Source organism: Bombina bombina, chromosome 1 (genome assembly GCF_027579735.1).
Source record: "Bombina bombina isolate aBomBom1 chromosome 1, aBomBom1.pri, whole genome shotgun sequence".
NCBI classification, from domain to species: Eukaryota; Metazoa; Chordata; class Amphibia; order Anura; family Bombinatoridae; genus Bombina; species Bombina bombina.
The window spans coordinates 1,393,799,606-1,393,823,463 of NC_069499.1; the positions used below are offsets into that span (position 1 = coordinate 1,393,799,606).

The 23,858-nt window shown below is 39.5% G+C and overlaps 1 protein-coding gene across 3 annotated transcripts in view; it reads left to right on the forward strand.

The window, feature by feature from the left end:
- BNIPL (BCL2 interacting protein like) overlaps positions 1-23,858 on the forward strand; it is a 105,578-nt gene that overhangs the window by 13,470 nt on the left and 68,250 nt on the right. The window contains exon 1 of one of the 3 annotated variants that reach the window (XM_053704870.1): positions 11,408-11,491. The exons of the other annotated variants lie outside the window; for them this stretch is intronic. The gene's annotated coding sequence lies outside the window, so the exon portion shown is untranslated. Of the gene's footprint in view, positions 1-11,407; positions 11,492-23,858 lie in introns of those variants that run through there. 3 annotated transcript variants of the gene reach the window in all.

Consider the following 23,858-nt stretch of genomic DNA (forward strand, 5'->3'; position numbering starts at 1 on the left):
GTGTCCTTGTCTCCCCCACAGTATGTCGTCTGGGCGTTTATAGTCAGCTAGCAATGTCTCAACTTTCAGCCACACTACTTCTTCTGGGTTTTTACTCAAAAGGGTAGTCTGTGCTAACCTCGCTGCTTGATAGTAATGAGTCAGGTTTGGTACTCCTACGCCTCCTAATTGCCTATGTTGCAATAGAGATCGTGACGGAATTCTTGCCTTCTTATTTCCTCTCAAAAACCCCACCAAGTCTGATTGCATCCTAGTTAGATCTATCGTAGGGATCTTAATTGGGAGGGCCCGAAAAAGATATAACAGCCGTGGGAGTATGTTCATTTTAATGGCTGAAAGTCGGCCGTACCAGGAGAAGTTGCCCAGTTTCCATTTTCTAATATCTTTCCTAATTGTTTTAAATAGTGGGAGATAATTGAGTTTATAGAGGTCTCTAATATCGCTTGGTAATCTAATACCCAAGTATTTAATCGCTACTGGAGCCCATAGAAACTCAAAGTTAGCTTCAATAACCTTTTTAGTGTGGGGTGGGATAGCTATGGGTAATGCTTCGCATTTATCCAAATTAATTTTATAGCCCGATATGTCAGAAAATTCGCTTAATATATGATATAGGTTCGGCAGAGATACCAGTGGCTTAGTCAGCGTAAGAAGCACATCATCTGCAAATAGTGATAATTTAAATTCAGTCCCCGCTATTTTCACCCCATGGACCTCCGAAGCTAAGCGAATCGTGGCGGCTAGTGGCTCTATACACATCGCAAACAGTAACCGGCGACAGGGGGCAGCCCTGCCTAGTGCCATTCAGAATGTTTATGATTTGTGACTGATGACCTGCTGCCCTTTATCGTAGCCGTGGGACAAGAATAGATACTCTTAATGGCTTTCAAGAATGAACCGTGAAATCCCAATTTGGTTAATACTGCTAACATAAAGTTCCAATCTATTCTATCGAACGCCTTCTCCGCGTCCAGAGAGAGGACCAGAGAAGGCGTTCCAGTACTCCTGAGATAGTCGATCAGGGATATTGCACGTCTCGTATTATCAGGGGCCTCTCTGTTAGAGATGAAACCCACCTGATCCGGGTGGATCAATTGTGGAAGGTGTATTTTAAGTCTATTTGCTAAAATCTTAGTGAGATCTTTATGTCCTGGTTTATTAAAGAAATAGGCCGGTAACTTTGACATAGTTTTGGGTTGCGGCCTGGTTTAGGTATGACTACTATCTTAGCCTGTAAAATCTCCCTTGGGATCTCACCCTCCTGCAATATTTCGTTACAGAATCTGACTACATGCGGTACTAAAATTGTTCTAAAGAGTTTGTAATACTCTCCTGGGAAGCCGTCGGGACCAGCAGCCTTCCCTGGTTTTAATTCTTTGATAGCATTAAGGACTTCCCTGGCCGTGATCTCGGCATTAATCTCTTTGCTAATATCCTCAGTTAAGGGGGTGAGTTTGGCCCTCTCTAGAAACCTATCACGCAATCTCTCAGTCTGGGCATTATGTATCGTTTTATCTCCATCATATAGCTGCGCATAATATTGTGCAAAAGTGTCCGCTATCTCTTGGGGATTGGAAGTATAAGTTCCCTCTGTCTTTTGCAGATATGGTATAGTATAGGATCTGACTTGCTCCCTCAATCTATGTGCCAGGTATTTATCTGGCTTGTTGGAATATAAGTAGTACCTGTGCTTTCAGTCTAGTGGCTGCTCTAGCGGATGCCTTATTCATAATTGTGGCTAATTCTAATCTCCTATTTTGAAGAAGTGTAAAAGTATTTGGTGATAAAGTCTCCTGATGCAGTCTAGTCAGGGAGTCTATTTCTTTCTGTAAAGAGTCTACTTGTAATCTTGACGCTTTGGTCAATGCTGCCTTCTCTTTAATTAATAATCCCCTAATGTAAGGTTTGTGAGCCGCCCAAACATTAGCCGGGTTAGAGGTTGTACCTACGTTTATTTCCCAGTACTCATTTAATGCTTTAGAAATATTCTCTTGTGCGTTTGGATTTCGGAGGACTTGTGGGTCAAAGGTCCAAGAGCGCGTGGCACTAGTATGAAAAGACTCTCTAATCTCTATCTGGACAATTGAGTGGTCAGACCAAGCACACGCATGTATTGATGATGAAACTAAGTCTGGAATCAAAATTTGGCTAACATAGATATAATCTAATTTGGAATACGATTTGTGGGCAAAGGAGTAATATGTATAATCTGTAGTTTTCCCGTATAGTGTGTCCCAAGAATCTAATATGTTGTGTGAGAGGAGAACTTCCTTAATCTTCTTTACCATAGAGTTGTGTCTCGTTTGTTTTGGCGAGAGCTCCAGTTTCCCCTGTGCTTGGTGCGCGTACATAGACAAATTAAAATCTCCCCCCAGGAGGATCCTAGAATGAGACCACTGGGTTAGTAAATGGGAAATGTTTGTGAAAAAAGAAATCTGTGGCTCATTTGGTGCATAGATGTTGCATAGAACTACTTGTTTATCATGTAGCCTCCCCCTAAGAATCAAATATCTGCCCTCTGAGTCTCTAATTGTCTCCTCTAGCACAAATCCTAGTGATTGGTGTATCAAAATCGACACTCCTCTTTTCTTTTGTCGGTAGTGGAGTGATAATGTTGGGTGAACTGTCTTGTCCAGTATTTGGGTACTACCTCCTTAGTGAAATGAGTTTCTTGTAAGTAGATAATGTTGGCTTTCAGTCGGGTGTACTGACTTAGTGCAGTTCTACGTTTGTGGTCTGAATTTAGGCCCCTCACATTGTGTGAAATTAACTTGATATTGTTGTCCATTACTTACAGTCTAAGGTATGGGGTCTCCCCTCTCCGGTCACAGCAAACTCAGCTAGGCTAAACAGGCAGGCATAACAATAAACTGGAAAAAAAGAACAAAAACCATCAATATACACAAACCTAATCATGAAAATATCACGGTCGCTATGTGTATGAAGAACATTCACAGAAAAAGGGAAAAAAGGGGGGGGGGGAAGAAGAAGGGGGGAGGAGAAAAAATCAGACAAAAAAAACAATATGTATCATTTACAATGCAATACATTAGCTGTTATGGTGATTTACATTATTCTTAGTCCTGGCCAAAAAAAAAAAAAAATAAAAAAAAAAAAAAAAAATAATAATTTTCTCTTTTTTTTTTAATAGTAATAACACTCTTAACAATACGACCCCTATGTGTAGAAAAGAAGAAGAATATAGGGGGAGAGAAGGGAAAAAGCGGGAATAACTGCATTTTGTGAATAATTATTTGTACCACATATCATGCTAATGGTTTACCATATTACAGTTACCAATATCTTCCTCTCACGTGGTATTATTACTCTCCTACTACTTAGAGGGAGCAAAAAAAAACAAGAAAAAAGAAGGAAAAAAAATCCTCTTTTTGAGTACACTTGTCTAGTGCCTATAACTAAAGTAAAGTCACTGGTAAGTCTTAGGGCACAAGAGGTTTCAGGATTTCACTTTCCTTTTCGGTACTCTGTTCCATTTTTGGCGTTGAGGAAGTACTGCAGCCCGCCTGTTGTTTTGATGACTCTTCTGAGGCGTGTTCTTGAGGGTATCTCTGGGGGTTCCAGTTGCAATCTACCGCATACTGCTGGGATCTCTGATGGTTCCTTCAAGCTAATAGGCCTGCCATTGTGGAGGATATGTAGATTAAATGGAAATCCCAGCGATAGCTAATTTGATGCTTTCTCAGGAGTAGAGTGAGGGGTTTCAAACAACTTCTCCTTTGGAGCGTTCTCACGCACAAGTCCTGATAAAATTGTATAACTGTTCCCTGGAACTTGAAGGTGGGGATGTTTTCTCGCTGCAGATAGAATAGCCTCTTTTTCTGGAAATCTGAAAAGTTTGACTATGACATCTCTAGGGGGTGCATCTTCCTTTGGCTTTGCCCTTAATGCTCTATGTGCTCTCTCCATTAAGTATTTACCATCATCTACCTCTCCTGTAATAGCCTGAAACAGTTGATGCAGATAATTCTGTAGTTCGTCGGACTGAATAGTTTCTGGAACCCCTTTCAATCGCAGGTTACATCTGCGGCTCCTATTTTCAAGGTCCTCCAGCTTTTCTTGTATTTCATCAACTTCTTGTTTTTGTGTAAGCAGCTGTTGGGTTAGCATGGCTATCTCCTCTGATGTGGTGCCCTCAGTATCTTCTAAAGCAGCTACTCTGGAGCCCAATTCCGTGATATCCTGCTTTATTTCAGCCAGTACTCCCCGCCATTTCAGTCACTTTCTCCCCTCTGGCAGGTTTAAAAAATAAGCTGGCTGCAGGAGTTTTAGTCCCTTGTGAAGACTTGTTATGTTTTCTGGCAGACATGTTTGTTCCAACTAGCCAGTGACTACCCCCGGATAGATAACAGAATTTATGTAGGTCACTCTGCAGTATGTTATGTTGTGGATATTTGCCTTACTGTGAAGCTTATGGTACCTCCTTGCTTTATGTACTGTCTGCTGATCGATTCTGTAGGGAGGCCTGTATAATATTGCACATCTATTTTCTTTACATCGATTTCAGTAGCTAATGCAAGCAGCATGAGTGGCTAGTACCGTATATAAGACCATTTTTGCTGTGGTCACAACATTATAGTGCAAACTACTTCCAATAATATCTCACTTAAGCTTGTTTCCCTGCTTTATAGTAAGCTTTCTCTCTCCTTGCAGACATCGCACTTTAATTTACTTTGCACGTGCGTCTCATAAATGTCCCAGTCATACATAAGGTCGCAAATAGAGCCAAGTGTAATAGGGCTAAGATGCCTTAATTTTATTCTCACATGTCCTTTAACTGCCTCATTCACTTCTGCTACAGCCTCTTACTGTGTTAGGCTTCAGTCCTGGCGGTCCGCTTCTATGCAGCTCTATGATAGCCTTATCCCGGCTCCTTATTAGCTGAGTTTGCTTGCTTTAACCTCCAGTCAGAGAGGATCATGTCTCCGGAGCTTTTTATCCGCTTGCTGTGGAGTTCTGCAGCCTGAGTTTAGGTGTGTACCCAGCGTGGCCAAGATGGCGGTCGGCTCCGTGCGTTATCAAATGCAGCCGAAGCTGCCTGTGCTTTACATCTCTCACCACCAAGCCAGTCTCTTCACGGTGGTTAGTTGCTGTCTTAACTCGCCCTTCTTATAAAAATTTGGGGGTCAGAATGATCTGTTAGCCAGGTTAATCAGCCATGTATCACAGAGCCCTTGCTTTACACCTCCATACTTCAGCGGCTCCAAGCCCCGCCCCCTTACTCACATCTTTAAAGGGACATTAAACACTAACGGCTAGATTTGGAGTTTGGCGGTAAAAGGGCTGTTAACGCTCCGCGGCGGGTTTTTTTCTGGCCGCACCATAAATTTAACTCTGGTATCGAGAGTTCAAACAAAATGCTGCGTTAGGCTCCAAAAAAGGAGCGTAGAGCATTTTTAACGCAAATACAACTCTCGATACCAGAGTTGCTTACGGACGCGGCCGCCTCAAAAACGTGCTCGTGCACGATTCTCCATAGGAAACAATGGGGCTGTTTGAGCTGAAAAAAACTAACACCTGCAAAAAAGCAGCGTTCAGCTCCTAACGCAGCCCCATTGTTTCCTATGGGGAAACACTTCCTACGTCTGCACCTAACACTCTAACATGTACCCCCGAGTCTAAACACCCCTAGCCTTACACTTATTAACCCCTAATCTGCCGCCCCCGCATATCGCTGACCCCTGCATTACACTTTTAACCCCTAATCTGCCGCTCCGTAAACCGCCGCCACCTACGTTATCCCTATGTACCCCTAATCTGCTGCCCTAACATCGCCGACCCCTATGTTATATTTATTAACCCCTAATCTGCCCCCCACAACGTCGCCGACACCTACCTACACTTATTAACCCCTAATCTGCCGAGCGGCCCTGAGCGCTACTATAATAAAGTTATTAACCCCTAATCCGCCTCACTAACCCTATCATAAATAGTATTAACCCCTAATCTGCCCTCCCCTAACATCGCCGACAGCTACCTTCAATTATTAACCCCTAATCTGCCGACCGGAGCTCACCGCTATTCTAATAATGTATTAACCCCTAAAGCTAAGTCTAACCCTAACACTAACACCCCCCTAAGTTAAATATAATTTTTATCTAACGAAATAAATTAACTCTTATTAAATAAATGATTCCTATTTAAAGCTAAATACTTACCTGTAAAATAAATCCTAATATAGCTACAATATAAATTACATTTATATTATAGCTATTTTAGGATTAATATTTATTTTACAGGTAACTTTGTATTATTTTAACCAGGTACAATAGCTATTAAATAGTTAAGAACTATTTAATAGTTACCTAGTTAAAATAATTACAAATTTACCTGTAAAATAAATCCTAACCTAAGATATAATTAAACCTAACACTACCCTATCAATAAAATAATTAAATAAACTACCTACAATTACCTACAATTAACCTAACACTACACTATCAATAAATTAATTAAACACAATTGATACAAATAAATACAATTAAATAAACTATCTAAAGTACAAAAAATAAAAAAGAACTAAGTTACAGAAAATTAAAAAAAATATTTACAAACATAAGAAAAATATTACAACAATTTTAAACTAATTACACCTACTCTAAGCCCCCTAATAAAATACAAAGACCCCCAAAATAAAAAAATCCCTACCCTATTCTAAATTTAAAAAGTTACAAGCTCTTTTACCTTACCAGCCCTGAACAGGGCCCTTTGCGGGGCATGCCCCAAGAAATTTCAGCTCTTTTGCCTGTAAAAGAAAACATACAATACCCCCCCCCCAACATTACAACCCACCACCCACATACCCCTAATCTAACCCAAACCCCCTTAAATAAACCTAACACTAAGCCCCTGATGATCTTCCTACCTTGTCTTCACCATGCCAGGTTCACCGATCCGTCCTGGCTCCAAGATCTTCATCCAACCCAAGCGGGGGCTAGACATCCACTGAAGAAGTCCAGAAGAGGGTCCAAAGTCTTCCTCCTATCCGGCAAGAAGAGGACATCCGGACCGGCAAACATCTTCTCCAAGCGGCATCTTCTATGTTCTTCCATCCGATGACGACCGGGCTCCATCTTGAAGACCTCCAGCGCGGATCCATCCTCTTCTTTCCGACGACTAGACGACGAATGACGGTTCCTTTAAGGGACGTCATCCAAGATGGCGTCCCTCGAATTCCGATTGGCTGATAGGATTCTATCAGCCAATCGAATAAGGTAGGAATTTTCTGATTGGCTGATGGAATCAGCCAATCAGAATCAAGTTCAATCCGATTGGCTGATCCAATCAGCCAATCAGATTGAGCTCGCATTCTATTGGCTGATCGGAACAGCCAATAGAATGCGAGCTCAATCTGATTGGCTGATTGGATTCAGCCAATAGAATGCGAGCTCAATCTGATTGGCTGATTGGATCAGCCAATCGGATTGAACTTGATTCTGATTGGCTGATTCCATCAGCCAATCAGAAAATTCCTACCTTAATTCCGATTGGCTGATAGAATCCTATCAGCCAATCGAATTCGAGGGACGCCATCTTGGATGACGTCCCTTAAAGGAACCGTCATTCGTCTTCTAGTCGTCGGAAGAAGAGGATGGATCCGCGCTGGAGGTCTTCAAGATGGAGCCGGTCGTCATCGGATGGAAGAACATAGAAGATGCCGCTTGGAGAAGATGTTTGCCGGTCCGGATGTCCTCTTCTTGCCGGATAGAGGAAGACTTTGGACCCTCTTCTGGACTTCTTCAGTGGATGTCTAGCCCCCGCTTGGGTTGGATGAAGATCTTGGAGCCAGGACGGATCGGTGAACCTGGCATGGTGAAGACAAGGTAGGAAGATCATCAGGGGCTTAGTGTTAGGTTTATTTAAGGGGGGTTTGGGTTAGATTAGGGTATGTGGGTGGTGGGTTTGTAATGTTGGGGGGGGGGTATTGTATGTTTTCTTTTACAGGCAAAAGAGCTGAACTTCTTGGGGCATGCCCCGCAAAGGGCCCTGTTCAGGGCTGGTAAGGTAAAAGAGCTTGTAACTTTTTAAATTTAGAATAGGGTAGGGATTTTTTTATTTTGGGGGTCTTTGTTATTTTATTAGGGGGCTTAGAGTAGGTGTAATTAGTTTAAAATTGTTGTAATATTTTTCTTATGTTTGTAAATATTTTTTTATTTTCTGTAACTTAGTTCTTTTTTATTTTTTGTACTTTAGATAGTTTATTTAATTGTATTTATTTGTATCAATTGTGTTTAATTAATTTATTGATAGTGTAGTGTTAGGTTAATTGTAGGTAATTGTAGGTAGTTTATTTAATTATTTTATTGATAGGGTAGTGTTAGGTTTAATTATATCTAGGTTAGGATTTATTTTACAGGTAAATTTGTAATTATTTTAACTAGGTAACTATTAAATAGTTCTTAACTATTTAATAGCTATTGTACCTGGTGTAATATAAATACAAAGTTTACCTGTAAAATAAATATTAATCCTAAAATAGCTATAATATAAATGTAATTATATTGTAGCTATATTAGGATTTATTTTACAGGTAAGTATTTAGCTTTAAATAGGAATCATTTATTTAATAAGAGTTAATTTTATTTCGTTAGATAAAAATTATATTTAACTTAGGGGGGGTGTTAGTGTTAGGGTTAGACTTAGCTTTAGGGGTTAATACATTTATTAGAATAGCGGTGAGCTCCGGTCGGCAGATTAGGGGTTAATAATTGAAGGTAGGTGTCGGCGATGTTAGGGAGGGCAGATTAGGGGTTAATACTATTTATGATAGGGTTAGTGAGGCGGATTAGGGGTTAGATAACTTTATTATAGTAGCGCTCAGGTCCGCTCGGCAGATTAGGGGTTAATAAGTGTAGGTAGGTGTCGGCGACGTTGTGGGGGGCAGATTAGGGGTTAATAAATATAACATAGGGGTCGGCGATGTTAGGGGCAGAAGATTAGGGGTACATAGGGATAACGTAGGTGGCGGCGATTTGCGGTCGGAAGATTAGGGGTTAATTAATTTAAGTAGCTTGCGGCGACGTTGTGGGGGGCAAGTTAGGGGTTAAAAATATAATATAGGGGGTCGGCGGGGTTTAGGGGCAGCAGATTAGGGGTACATAAGTATAACGTAGGTGGCGGTCGGCAGATTAGGGGTTAAAAATTTTAATCGAGTGCGGCGATGTGGGGGGACCTCGGTTTAGGGGGTACATAGTAGTTTATGGGTGTTAGTGTACTTTAGGGCACAGTAGTTAAGAGCTTTATAAACCGGCGTTAGCCAGAAAGCTCTTAACTCCTGCTTTTTTTCAGGCGGCTGGAATCTTGTCGTTAGAGCTCTAACGCTCACTGCAGAAACGACTCTAAATACCAGCGTTAGAAAGATCCCATTGAAAAGATTATGCTACGCAAATGGCGTAGGGGGATCTGCGGTATGGAAAAGTCGCGGCTGTAAAGTGAGCGTTAGACCCTTTAATCACTTGACTCCAAATACCAGCGGGCGGACCAAAACCAGCGTTAGGAGCCTCTAACGCTGGTTTTGACGGCTACCGCCGAACTCTAAATCTAGGCCTAAATAAATGCTAGATAGAATTATGCATTCAAAGAAAAGGTTAGTGTGATGTATTTTTTAAAGTTTCATTAGTTGACAAAAATATATTGACAAAATAAATGTAAAGTTTTAGTGTTTATAAAGCAATGGGAGGTGCCATGCAGTAACTTAAAGGGACAGTAAAGTCCAAATTAAATGTTCATGATTCTTATAGGGCATGTCATTTTAAACAACTTTCTAATTTACTTTTATAATCAAATACTTTTATGATCACAATGCTTTGTTCTCTTGGTATTCTTAGTTGAAAGCTAAACCTAGGTAGGCTCTTGAAGGCCGCCTCTTATCTGAGTGCATTTTACCATTTTTCACAGCTAGAGGGCTTTAGTTAACGTGTACCCCATAGATACCATTGTGCTCATGCCCGTAGAGTTATTTAAGGGTCAGAACTAATTGCCTAAAATGCAAGTCTGTCAAAGATCTGAGATAAGGATGCAGTCTAAAGAAGCTTAGATACACGGTAATCACAGAGGTAAAAAGTATACTAATATAACCGTGTTGGTTATGCAAAACTGGGGAATGGTAAATAAAGGGATTATTTATCTTTTTAAACAATAACATTTTTGGTGTTTACTGTCCTTTTAAAGGGACATTAAACACTTGAGATGGTAATATAAAATGATAAATCATATAAGTAAAAAAAATCTCTGCAATACACTTTCATTATTTATTTTGTCCCCTTTCCCTTTAATTCCATTCTGAAATTGTGAGCTTTTCAGTTCCTTTTAGAAATGGAAGTGCAGGAGCCATTGGCTGCATACTCTAGTGACCTATTTATAACTGTCCCTAATTGGCCACAGCTGAGAAGTTAACCTAAGTTACAACATGGCAGCTCCCATTGTTTTATAGACACTAAGGGCCCATATTTATCAAGCTCCGTACAGAGCTTGAAGGGCCGTGTTTCTGGCGAGTCCTTCAGACTCGCCAGAAACACAAGTTATGAAGCAGCGGTCTAAAGACCGCTGCTCCATAACCCCTGTCCGCCTGCTCTGAGCAGGCGGACAGGAATCTGCCGGAAAATCAATCCGATCGAGTACAATTGGGTTTGATTGCACCTTCCCTGCTGGCGGACGATTGGCCGCAAGTCAGCAGGGGGCGGCGTTGCACCAGCAGCTCTTGTGAGCTGTTGGTGCAATGTTAAATGCGGAGAACGTATTGCTCTCCGCATTTAGCGAGGTCTTGCAGACCTGAATCCGCACTGTCGGATTAGGTCCGCAAGACCTTTAATAAATAGGGGCCTAAAACTTTACACTTAATTTGTCAATTTTAAACAACTGATGAAACTTTAAAAATCCATCTACATGTTATTCTCATCCTAATCTTTGCTTTCAATGCATCATTCTAACATTTTTTAGTGTTTAATGTCCCCTTTAAGTTACCTTCTCTGCTGAGGCAAGTAGGGACAGTTATAAATAGGTCACTAGAGTGTTCAGCCAATGGCTGTGTGAAATATAACAGTGTCTGCACTTCCATTTCTATCAGGAACTGAAAAGCTCACCATTTCAGAATGGAAATAAAGAAAAAGTGGACAAAATAAATAATTAAAGTATATTGCAGACTTTTTTTTATACACAGTTTATGGTTTTTATATTACCATCTCAAAGTGTTTTAATGTCCCTTTAATACCACAAAATAGTATACTCTGAGTCTGTTATCATTACTTCATTATCAACAAATATAAATAAAGCTGAGCCATGGTGTAAGATTGTGAGGTTACTAAGGAACATGTGGTATTTGGGAGTGCCTGTAATCCACTGCCCTTCCCTACCTCCCAGCTAGATGGGCGATGTCAATCTCCGTCAAATAGGTTGGGCTAATGGGTGTACAGACTAATACATGGAGAACAGATTCCCTTCCCATGTCAAGCTATTGACATGCACCTGGGAAAAGGTAAGTTATTCACTACTTAAGATAATTGTAAAATGTAATTCCTTAGAAATGGTTTTTGTTTTTATCCACGCGTTGTATAGTACATACGAGGCATGCTCTGTATTTAAAATGGCGAGTCTGTACCATTGAAGGGTCTTGTGATTATATTGATGCTTTAAGTATTCCGTCAGATGTTTTTATTTTACATATACGAGTGTTTAAGATGCCCTATATGTAATGTATAGAGAACCATACAATAAGGTCATCTACTGCCTAGATCCTATTATAATTGGGCATTTCAAAATATTGCACCAAAACAAAACACACTGATAACAGGAAAAGGATGATACAGCAGTGCATTACATATATAGTCCTTAAAAAAAAGAAGGAATATTAAAAAAAAAAAAAAAATTAAAGGGACAATAAAGGAATACTTAAAAGGACAATCTACTCCAACATTTTTATTGTTTAAAAAGATAGATAATCCCTTTATTACCTATCCCCCCAGTTTTGCATAACCAACAATGTTATATTAATGCAACTTTACCTCGCTGTGATTACCTTTTATTATGCTTCTGCAGAGCTGCCCCCTTATCACAGTACTTAACAGACTTGCATTTTAGCCAATCAGTTCTGACTCATAATAACTCAATAGGAGAGAGCACAATGTAATCTATATGACATGCATGAACTTAGTACTGTCTAATGGCAAAAAACTGTGAAAATGCACCAAGATAAAAGGTGGCCTTCAATGGTTTAGAAATCAGTTTGAGCCTACCTAGGTTTAGCTTTTCAAAAAGAATACCAAGCGAACCAAGCAAATTTGATGATAAAATTAAATTAGAAAGTTGTTAAAATTGCATGCCCTATCAGAATCATGAAAGTTTAATTTTGACTTGACTGTCCCTTTAAATCAAAATTAAACATTTATGATTCAGATACAGCACACAATTTTACTTTCCAATTCATTTCCCATTTAATCTTTTTTAAAAGCACACTTACTTCTACTGTGCATGTGCAAGAATTCACCATGTATACATATAAACATTTTTGGGCTAGATTACAAGTGGAGCGCAATTTTAACGCGCACCCGTAAACGAGCAAATTATCTTAACTAATTCTTTATTGTGAAACAATATATTACTTCTAAGGTTAATAATTTCTAATGAGGGGGTGAATAGGTGGGAAACATATGTAATTTGTATCAAGTTTAAATTGGAATAATAGCAATATCCTGCGAACTAAGCAATTCTTGACCAACTTGTTGGGAATATACATATAACATATAACCTTATAGATATAACGGTTGCAGTTATCGCAGGTAATTGCTGCTAAAAACGTAATCAAAGTCTATGAAATAAACCTTATTTTAGCAAAATGTATTACTATCCCCCATCCCCTAACCATCCTTCATTAGTTAGACATGAAATCCCAATTTGTTTCTTTCATGATTCAGGTAGAGCATGTGATTTAAACAACTGTATTCATTGGTCCTTTAAATACTAGTACATTTTTAGGATGAGAATCATGGAAATGTTATTCTTTGAACACATATGTAGATCTTGTAACTATTGTAAATAATTCAGTTGGCTCACTAAAGATCTATAAGATTAATTAATAATCTCCTTTATTATAGGCATCTCTTGTTCCTATCACATCACCTTTTCTTTATTTATATCTATAGTCATATCCCTATAAAGTTTAAGATAGAGAGAATGTGATTAATATTATTTAGATAAAAGTATGGTTAGATTAAATGGAATTACATATTCCTTGAATATTGCTAATAACATAGTGAGAAAGCCTTAATTATTGTGTGTGGTAAACTAGCTCAGGTATATATAATTATAGTAGTATAATTATAGTAGGACATATTGAGATTATTTCTCTTTACGTCTGTCTTGATGTTAAAGACAAGAAGTGATATTCCTTAGCTATGTACCACCTAAAATAGGCTTAACTGCCTAAATTTGGCTGTATGACGTTTAAATAATATCAGGATAAACTTATTATGTAACAGCTTTTTTTATTATTAGAATATGAAAACTGTATACTTTTGTATTATTAATCCATGTGAATAGAGTATGCTTTATATATTCAAGAGTGCAGAGTAATGCTCTAATAGTATCAATCTATGTTGAATCTGCTTTGATATAGTTCACATATGTGCAAGCTGGTAATTAAGGAGTTAACAGAAAAACATAACACGTCACTGTGATTTGTAAATTTAAGAAGGCTGTGTACCTAAGACAGCACGGTCTATGAATAAGGGCAGAAAGCTGAAACACGTTAGACCACTGCTGTCTTAGATCTGATCTGTTATATTTTTGGCTGTGATTCTTCAATTTTAATTTTTGTATGGCAATAAAGTTTTACTTTTTTAAACTCTTAGGCCTGTGGCCCCGACTCGCCCCTTTTTCTATTTTTTTGGTTACATTTTATGTACCTCCCTCTAATTATGGGTGACCGCCATTGTTGGAACCTAGGCGTTACACTGCATTGCTGCACATTGGCAAGCACATCAGCCCGGAATGCAGTGGAAGCCAGATTTCAACATGACGGCACCCATGAGTAGAGAAGGCGGGAATAACCTCAATACTATACTTAGAAAATGAATTCAAGTAATGCGCAAACGTTAGCTAACGTGCGAGTATAGAAATACACGCCTGCTCTAACTTGCGCTCCTATTTCAAGTTGAAAGTAAACGTGACCGTACAAACGCAAACTAAATTTGAACTTGCCGCGTTAGCGTGATTGAAGTCCTCAACATAATTTGTAAAATAAAGTGTTACACTCATATATACATGATTTCATAAAAAAAGAATCATGAATATTTAAAAATATATAATTATAAGGGTTAATGATATATGGTATGACAAGGTATTTGAATGGAAAGGGCTATTATGTATATATACATACATATACATGTCTAAATATGTGTATGTATGTATATAAACAAATGTATATATGTGTGTACATTTGTATATATGTATGCATGTACATATAATACACATTTAAAAACATATATACACATGCATACACATATACACATATGAATAAATACTTTGGAGCCCTTTCCACTCAAATACCTGAAAACATTAAAAATATATTTTTAAGTGCAATATTTAATCATGTGTTTTGCTGTGTATGTACTGGAAATATTTTACATTCCAATGTTCTTCACATAGGGGAAAAGTTTCATACAAATCATTTACATTATCGTGGAGATAAAAGCATGAGATTTAAAATCCTCCATATCGCAAATTAATATATTAATATTTTTACACAAAATACATCAGATATATAAAGAAATATATATTTAAAAATAAATAGAACATTTTCTTCTATGTGAATGAACATTGGAATGTAAACTATTAGTTTTTCTAATTTGCGCACTCCATTGAAGTCTAGGGGGAGAATAAGTTAACATGGTCATGATATTCAAAGTCCTCATATTTTACTTTCAACTTGTAATACGTGGGCTAAACCATGCGCATTGAAAGATTACTTCTGGTTACAATTATATTCTCATACTCACTGTAAGTGTAATTAGATCCAATAGGGCCTCTGATATGACTAACATACGCCAACAGTTTTATCCAATATCACAGGGTCTATAAGTGCCAGCTATTTAGTCATTCATGTAAGCTTCTAAAACTACAAAATGGAGGTTTCAGAAATTCATATTTTATCAATCTCATTGCTTCTTTGTGCTGTGTTCCATGAAAATTCTGTCAGTCATGCTATGACATTTACTGTATGTTTTTTCTTGTGCAAAACCTCAATAAAAGACTATTTAAAAAAAAAAAAAGTTTACTTTTGCCGGTGTTTGAGCGTGACAGTGCTAAATTGTGCAAAACTGTAATCTGTCCATTAGTGTTTAATGTCCACTGAATTCCCTGCAAAACCTTGCAATAAATAGCCTATTTACTTTTTTATGAGGACTATAGAAGAACCCTTTTTGCCTTTTCTTCAACTGGCATTTCTTGACTGTTTGCCAAGTGTTCAGGCTCAATGTAGATATGTCAGTAAAAAAACAAAAAAACCTGCTGAAATCACTTTTTGTAAACTGTGAAAATTGTATTAAAATGAAATACAATGATTTAACTAGTGAATTTATTAAGGGCCAAGTTACAAGTGGCGCGCTAACAGTTACACACAAGCGATATTGGGTTTATTGTAGCTGTTTGCACGTGTCGGAAGGAGCGAATTGAAAGTAAATGTGAACGTGTGTTATATATTATAGATTAGCTTTAGGAGGGTTCTTAGTTTTATCAGAGTTTTAATTGTCTAAAGTGCTCTGTACTATCCATACTATAATCGCGTTTGTAACGCGTCCGTCGCCAGTTGTGCACGCATCCTCAAAAGAATGTTGGCTGCGCGAGGCAGGGTGGTGACAGAATCCACCACAGATAAGTTACATGGCTACTATAGTGCTGCCAGATGTGCAACGTAATCAGTGACCTGTGCAGTGAACACATGCTGAAGTCTTTTGAGCTGGGATTAATATGGGTTCTGAGTTCAAATATGATGGAACAGATAATAAAGTTTTGTTCTTAAAATGAGGCCTTTTTAAATTACACTAGTGTAATACATGCTTTTAAGACAAACTGGTTTCTGTTCAAGAATTAACGCTATCACTGTTGCTCATAGTGCCTGCCAACTGCCAGCTAATGTTCTGAGTATTCTAGGAACAAGTACAGTTTACATAACATGCCTCAACTACAAAAATGTTTTTTTTTGGGGAGGGGGCTTCATAGATTCTTGCACTGGGCCGTGAGATTTCTAGTTACGCCTATTAGTACTATATTTATATTTCTAATGGTATTATTTATACAAAAGTATTACAAATTATTTTAGGTAGGTTAAATATTGTTGTCTACACTTGGTCCCATCCCCTCTCCAAGCTTTCTTATTTTACAGATACAAATATATAAATATTCTTAAAGCCAAACTATTCTAAAATCCAAACCTTTTCCAGTCCCAAGCAGTTGGGTTAAAATGTTTTGTACCTGTAGTTATTTTTCCCCTTTTAGTTAGATTTCTGCATCCATTTTACAGATTATATAGCTTATAACTCAAAGCCGTGGGAATGGGAGTCTGTGAGGTGAATGGTACAGCATCTGATTGGCTGAACCCCTGTCCTCTCTAAGCTAAAAAAAAAATCTTGGACTTTGTGACAGAACTTTTGATATGCCACATGGCACAGTCCCTACTAAAGTAATAACATGGACTCTTTGATGGCGCATCTGCAGGACGCTATTGATACTGCCCTACAGGCAGGCAATGGAACACTATGGGAGACTCGACATAGAGAAGCTAAGTGTGGTTCAAAAAGAGTAGGTTACTTTGTTAAATACTCAAGTGTGCTCTATGACATTGATGGATCCTGACCCAAGCGTTAATAGGTGTCTATCATGGCAGTACCCTCCCAATTCTGAAGGCAGCTGCTACCCGGCATAGGGAAGAAATTAACTGGAAGAGACAATCAAAATGCCTATTTAGCTACCCAGCATTGGGTGAATTTAGTTGTGTACATCGTGCAATGGTGCTGCACACTTATCCCTCCTGTTTTGGAATTTTTCAAGGCGCTGCGTTGAAACACCAGAATTATATCGGTAACAGGCTGCTTGTTATTTTGATGTCAGACAGTCTAGTCAAAATTAAACTTTCATGATTCAGAAAGGGCATGACATTTTAAACAACTTTCCAATTTACTTTTAACAACAAATTTTCTTGACTACTTACCCATGTTTTACATTTTTGGAATAAAAGTTATTTTTTAACTTTATCCGTATCAGTTTTTTTTGTGTGGCTGCACAGCTTGTTTTAGTTCTAGATTTTATGTGTGGCAGACTCAGAGACTTGCAGCCTGCGCCCCATAGCTGTGTGTGTGTTGGTTGACTCTATCTTCCGGGTTTCCTGCGGCCCTGTTAAGCACTCATGAGGGATCTGCAGCGGCGAAAGGTGTGTGTTATCAAATTTGCTTTGTACTCTTGGTATTCTTGTTGAACAGCTAAACCTAAGTACGTTCATATAATAATTTCTAAGCTCTTGAAGGCTGCCTCTTATCTCAGTGCATTTTTACAGTTTTTTCACAGCTAGATAGCGCTAGTTCATGTGCGCTCAATAGATAATATTGTGCTCACTCTCCCGTGGTGTTATTTATGAGTCAGCACTGATTGGCTAAAATGCAAGTCTGTCAAAAGAACTGGAAATAAGGAGGCAGACTGCAGAAGCTTAGATACAAGGTAATCACAGAGGTAAAAAGTGTAATAATATAACTGTGTTGGTTATGTAAAACTGGGTAAAAAGGAATTATCTATATTTCTCTTGTAAGGTGTATCCAGTCCACGGATCATCCATTACTTGTGGGATATTCTCATTCCCAACAGGAAGTTGCAAGAGGACACCCACAGCAAAGCTGTTATATAGCTCCTCCCCTAACTGCCATACCCAGTCATTCTCTTGAAACTCTCAACACGCATGGAGGTAGTAAGAGAGAGTGGTGAAATATAGTTAGTTTTTATCTCAATCAAAAGTTTGTTATTTTAAATGGTACCCGGAGTTGTACTATTTTATCCCAGGCAGTAAAAAAAAAGAATCTGCCTGAGTTTTCTATGATCTTAGCAGGTTGTGTAACTAAGATCCATTCCTGTTCTCACATAAGTCTGAGGAGAGAGGTAACTTCAGCGGGAGAATGGCGTGCAGGTACTCTGCTATGAGGTATGTGCAGTTACAAATTTTTCTAGAAATGGAAAATGCTAGAAAAGTGCTGCTGATACCGGATTAATGTTAAGTTAAGCCTGAATACAGTGATTTAATAGCAACTGGTATCATGCTTACTCTCAGGGGTAATACCCTTATAAAATTGCAATATAAAACGTTTGCTGGCAAGTTTAATCGTTTTTTATATATGCTTTGGTGATAAAACTTTATTGGGGCCTAATTTTTTTCCACATGGCTGGCTTAAATTTTGCCTAGAAACAGTTTTCCTGAGGCTTTCCACTGTTGTAGTATAAAAGTTACAGTCGTTGCAGTTAAAATTACAAACTGTGACATCCAGCTTCCCCTCAGGAGTCCCCTGTATGCTATAGGACATCTCTAAAGGGCTCAAAGGCTTTCAAAGTCGTTTATTGGGGAAGGTAGGGCCACAGCAGGCTGTGGCAGTTTGTTGTGTCTGTTAAAAAACGTCTATCGTTTTTTTGATCCGTTTTTTGAATTAAGGGGTTAATCATCCATTTGCAAGTGGGGTGCAATGCTCTGTTAACTTATTACATACACTGTTAAAAATTTCGTTTGATTTACTGCCTTTTTTCACTGTTTTTCACATTTTGAGAAAAAAAAAATTCTCTTAAAGTCACAGTACCGTTTTTTATATTTGCTTGTTAACTTGATTTAAAGTGTTTTCCAAGCTTGCTAGTCTCATTGCTAGTCTGTACAAACATGTCTGACATTGAGGAAACTCCTTGTTCATTATGTTTAAAAGCCATGTGGAACCCCCTCTTTGATGTGTACCAAATGTACTGATTTCACTTTAAGCAATAAGATCATATTCTGTCTTTAAAAAAATTTATCACCAGAGGAAATCTGACGAGGGGGAAGTTATGCCGACTAACTCTCCCCACGTGTCAGATCCTTTGACTCTCCCGCTCAAGGGACTCACGCTCAAATGGCGCCAAGTACATCTAGGGCGCCCATAGCGATTACTTTACAAGACATGGCGGCAGTTATGGATAATACACTGTCAGCGGTATTAGCCAGACTACCTGAATTAGAGGTAAGCGAGATAGCTCTGGGGTTAGACGAAATGCAGAGCATACTGATGCTTTAAGAACCATGTCTGATACTGCCTCACAATATGCAGAAGCTGAGGAAGGAGAGCTTCAGTCTGTGGGTGATGTTTCTGACTCAAGAAAGATGATGCAACCTGATTCTGATATTTCAACATTTAAATTTAAGCTTGAACACCTCCGCGTGTTTTCTCAGGGAGGTTTTAGCTGCTCTGAATGACTGTGATACAATTGCAGTGCCAGAGAAATTGTGTAGACTGGTTAAATACTATGCAGTGCCGGTGTGTACTGATGTTTTTTCCAATACCTAAAAGGTTTACAGAAATTATTAATAAGGAATGGGATAGACCAGGTGTGACGTTCTCTTCCCCTCCTATTTTTAGGAAAAAATGTTTCCAATAGACGCCACCACACAGGACTTATGACAGACAGTTCCTAAGGTGGGAGGGGCAGTTTCTACTTTAGCAAAGCGTGCTACTATCCCTGTCGAGTGACAGTTGTGTTTTTTTTTTTAGATCCAATGGATAAAAAATTAGAAGGGTTACCTTAAGAAAATTGTTTTATTCAATAAGGTTTTATCCTACAGCCCCTTGCATGCATTGCTCCTGTCACTAGCTGCTGCGGCGTTCTGGTTTGAGTCTCTGAAGAGGCTTTATAAGTAGCGACTCCATTGGATGACATACTTAGGCAAGCTTAGAGCACTTAAGCTAGCCAATTCCTTTGTTTTCTGATGCCATGTTCATTTGACTAAACTAACGGCTAAGAATTCTGGTTTTGCCTATTCAGGGCGCGCAGGGCGCTATGGCTTAAATCATGGTCAGCTTGACGTGACTTCAAAATCTAAGCTGCTTAACATTCCCTTCAAGGGGGCAGACCCTATTCGGGGCCTGGTTTGAAGGAGATTATTGCTGATATCACTGGAGGAAAAGGTCATGCCCTTCCTCAGGACAGGTCCAAATCAAGGGCCAAAACTTCAAGGCAAGTGCGGCATCAACTTCCTCTAATGCAAACAAGAGGGAACTTTTGCTCAGTCCAAGACCTGGAGACCAAACCAGACCTGGGACAAAGGTAAGCAGGCCAAAAAGCCTGCTGCTTGCCTCTAAGACAGCATGAAGGAACGGCCCCCTATCCGGTAAACGGATCTAGTAGGGGGCAGACTTTCGCGCTTCTTCGCCCAGGCGTGGGCAAGAGATATCCAGGATCCCTGGGTGTTGGAAATTATATCCCAGGGATATCTTCTGGACTTCAAAGCTTCCCCCCCCAAAGGGAGATTTCACCTTTCACAATTATCTGCAAACTAGATAAAGAGAGAGGCATTCTTACACTGTGTACGAGACCTCCTAGTTATGGGAGTGATCCATCCAGTTCCAAAGGAGGAACGAGGGACAGGGTTTTTTACTCAAATCTGTTTGTGGTTCCCAAAAAAGAGGGAACCTTCAGACCAATTTTGGATCTAAAGATCTTAAACAAATTCCTCAGAGTTCCATCATTCAAGTGGAAACTATTCGTACCATCCTACCTGTTGATTCCAGGAGGGTCAATATATGACTACAGTGGATTTAAAGGATGCTTATCTTCACATTCCGATAACAAAGATCATCATCTGTTTATCAGGTTTTGCCTTTCTAGACAGGCATTACAGTTTGTAGCTCTTCCCTTTGGATTAGCTACAGCCCCAAGAATCTTACAGAAGGTTCTAGGGTAGCTTCTGGCGGTCCTAAGGCCACGGGGCATAGCAGTGGCCCCTTATTTAGACGACATCCTGATACAGGCGTCAAACTTCCAAATTGCCAAGTCTCATAACGGACGTAGTACTGGCATTTCTGAGATAAGCATGGTGGAAAGTGAACGAGGAAAGAGTTCACTATCCCCACTCACAAGAGTTTCCTTCCTAGGGGACTCAGATTCTGTAGAAATGAAAATTTACCTGACGGAGTCCAGGTTATCAAAGCTTTTAAATTCCTGCCGTGTTCTTCATTCCATTCCGCGCCCTTCGGGTGGCTCAGTGCATGGAAGTAATCGCTTAATTGGTAGCGGGCAATGGACATAGGTGCCGTTTGCAACGCCTACATCTCAGACCGCTGCAACTATGCATGCTCAGGTCAGTGGAACGGGGATTACACAGATTTGTCCCCTCTACTAAATCTGGATCAAGAGACCAGGGATTCTCTTCTCTGGTGGCTATTCTTCGGGTCCCATCTGTCCAAAGGTATGACCTTTCGCAGGCCAGATTGGACAATTGTAACGACAGATGCCAGCCTGCCTAGGTTGGGGTGCAGTCTGGAACTCCCTGAAGGTTCAGGGGAACTCTGAGGTACATCAGATTTCAGTCGGACAACATCACAACTGGGCTTACATCAACCATCAAGGGGGAACAAGAAGTTCCCTAGCGATGTTAGGAAGTCTCAAAGATAATTCGCTGGGCAGAGACTCACACTCTGCCACCCATCAGGCTATCCATATCCCAGGTGTAGAGAACTGGGAGGCAGATTTTTTAAGTCGTCAGACTTTTCAATCCGGGAGAGTGGAACTCCATCCGGAGGTGTTTGCACAATTGATTCATCTTGGGGCAAACCAGAACTGGGATCTCATGGCATCTCGCTAGGAATGCCAAGCTTCCTTGTTACTGATCCAGGTCCAGGGATCCCAGGCGACGCTAATAGGATGCTCTAGGCAGCGCCCTGGGTCTTTCAACCTGGCTTATGTGCTTCCACCGTTTCCTCTGCTCCCCGTCGACTGATTGCCAAGGTCAAGCAGGAGAGGAGCATCAGTGATTTGATAGCACCTGCGTGCCACACAGGACCTGGTATGCAGATCTGGTGGAGAATGTCATCCTTTCCACCATGGACTCTGCCTCTGAGACAGGACCTTCTACTTTAGGGTCCTTTCAACCATCCAAATCTAATTTCTCTGAGAAAGCCTGTCACCAGGAAAATTTACCATAAAATATGGCGTACATATCTTTATTGCTGTGAATCCAAGGCTTAGGATTACCAGGATATTTCTTTTCTCCAAGATGGTTTGGAAAAAGGATTGTCAGCTAGTTCCGTTAAAGGTACAGATTTCTGCTCTGTCTATTCTTTGCACAAGCGTCTGCAGATGTTCCAGACGTTCAGGGCATTTTTTGTCAGGGCTTTGGTTAGAATAAGCCTGTTGTTTAAACCGTTGCTCCCCCATGGAGCTTAAATTTGGGTTCTTAAGGTTCTTCAAGGAGTTCCGTTTGAACCTCTTCATTCCATAGAGATCAACTTTTATCTTGGAAAGTTCTGTTTTTGGTAGCTATTTCCTCGCTTGTAGAGTCCTCCGAGTTATCTCTTTACAATGTGATTCTCCTTATCTGATCTTCCATACGGATAAGGATGTCTCTGCGTACCAAACCTGGGTTTTACCTAAGGTGGTATCCTAACAAGAATAATCAATCAAGAGGATTTTTGTTCCATCCTTGTGTCCTAATCCTTCTTCAAAGAAGCAACGTCTGTTACACAATCATAGACGTGGTTCATGCTTAAGTTTTACTTACAAGCTACTAAAGATTTTTTTGTCAAACATCTGCTTTGTTTGTTGTCTACTCTGGACATAGAGAGGGTCAAAAGGCTTCGGCAACCTCTCTTTTTGGCTACAAGCATAATCCGCTTAGCCTATGAGACTGCTGGCCAGCAGCCTCCTGAAAGGATTACGGCTCATTCTACTAGAGCTGTGGCTTCCACTTCGGCCCCTTTTATAAATGAGGCTTCTGTGACAGATTTGCAAGGGTGGCGACTTGGTCTTCGCTTCATACTTTTTCAAAATTCTACAAATTTGATACTTTGCTTCTTCGGCAGGCTATTTTTGGGAGAAAGGTTTACAGGCAGTGGTACCATCCGTTTAAGTACCTGCCTTGTCCCTCCCTTCATCCGTGTACTTTAGCTTTGGTATTGGTATCCCACAAGGTAATTGATGATTCAGTGGGACTGAATACACATTACAAGAGAAAACACAATTTATGCTTACCTGATAAATTTATTTCTCTTGGTGGTGTATCCAGTCCACGTCCCGCCCTGTCATTTTAAGGCAGGTAATTTTTTAATTTAAACTACAGTCACCACTGCACCCTATGGTTTCTCCTTTCTCTGCGTGTTTTCGGTCGAATGACTGGATATGCAGTTAGGGGAGGGAGCTATATAACAGCTCTGCTGTGGGTGTCCTCTTGCAACTTTCCTGTTGGGAATGAGAATATCCCCACAAGTAATGGATGATCCGTGGACTGATACACCACAAGAGGAAATAAATTTATCAGGTAAGCATAAATTGTGTTTTTTAAACAATACAAATTAGGAGTAGACTGTCCCTTTAATGTGACAGCATCATATTGCAGAGAAGGCAGTACTTAACCTTAAAGTACTTTAATTTGTCTGTGATTAATGTTGGGATTGGATAAATGAGAACTCTCCATCCATGTTAATATATCAATATAGTTAGCACACTATGAAACCTGCTAACTTTTTATTTAGAGTTCTTGCCCCTTTTGTCTTACAGTCTTGTTGGCTATTAATGTTTTGTTATAGTATTTGAGTTCCTTTATCATCTCATCATAATAGGGATTGTTTATTTGAATA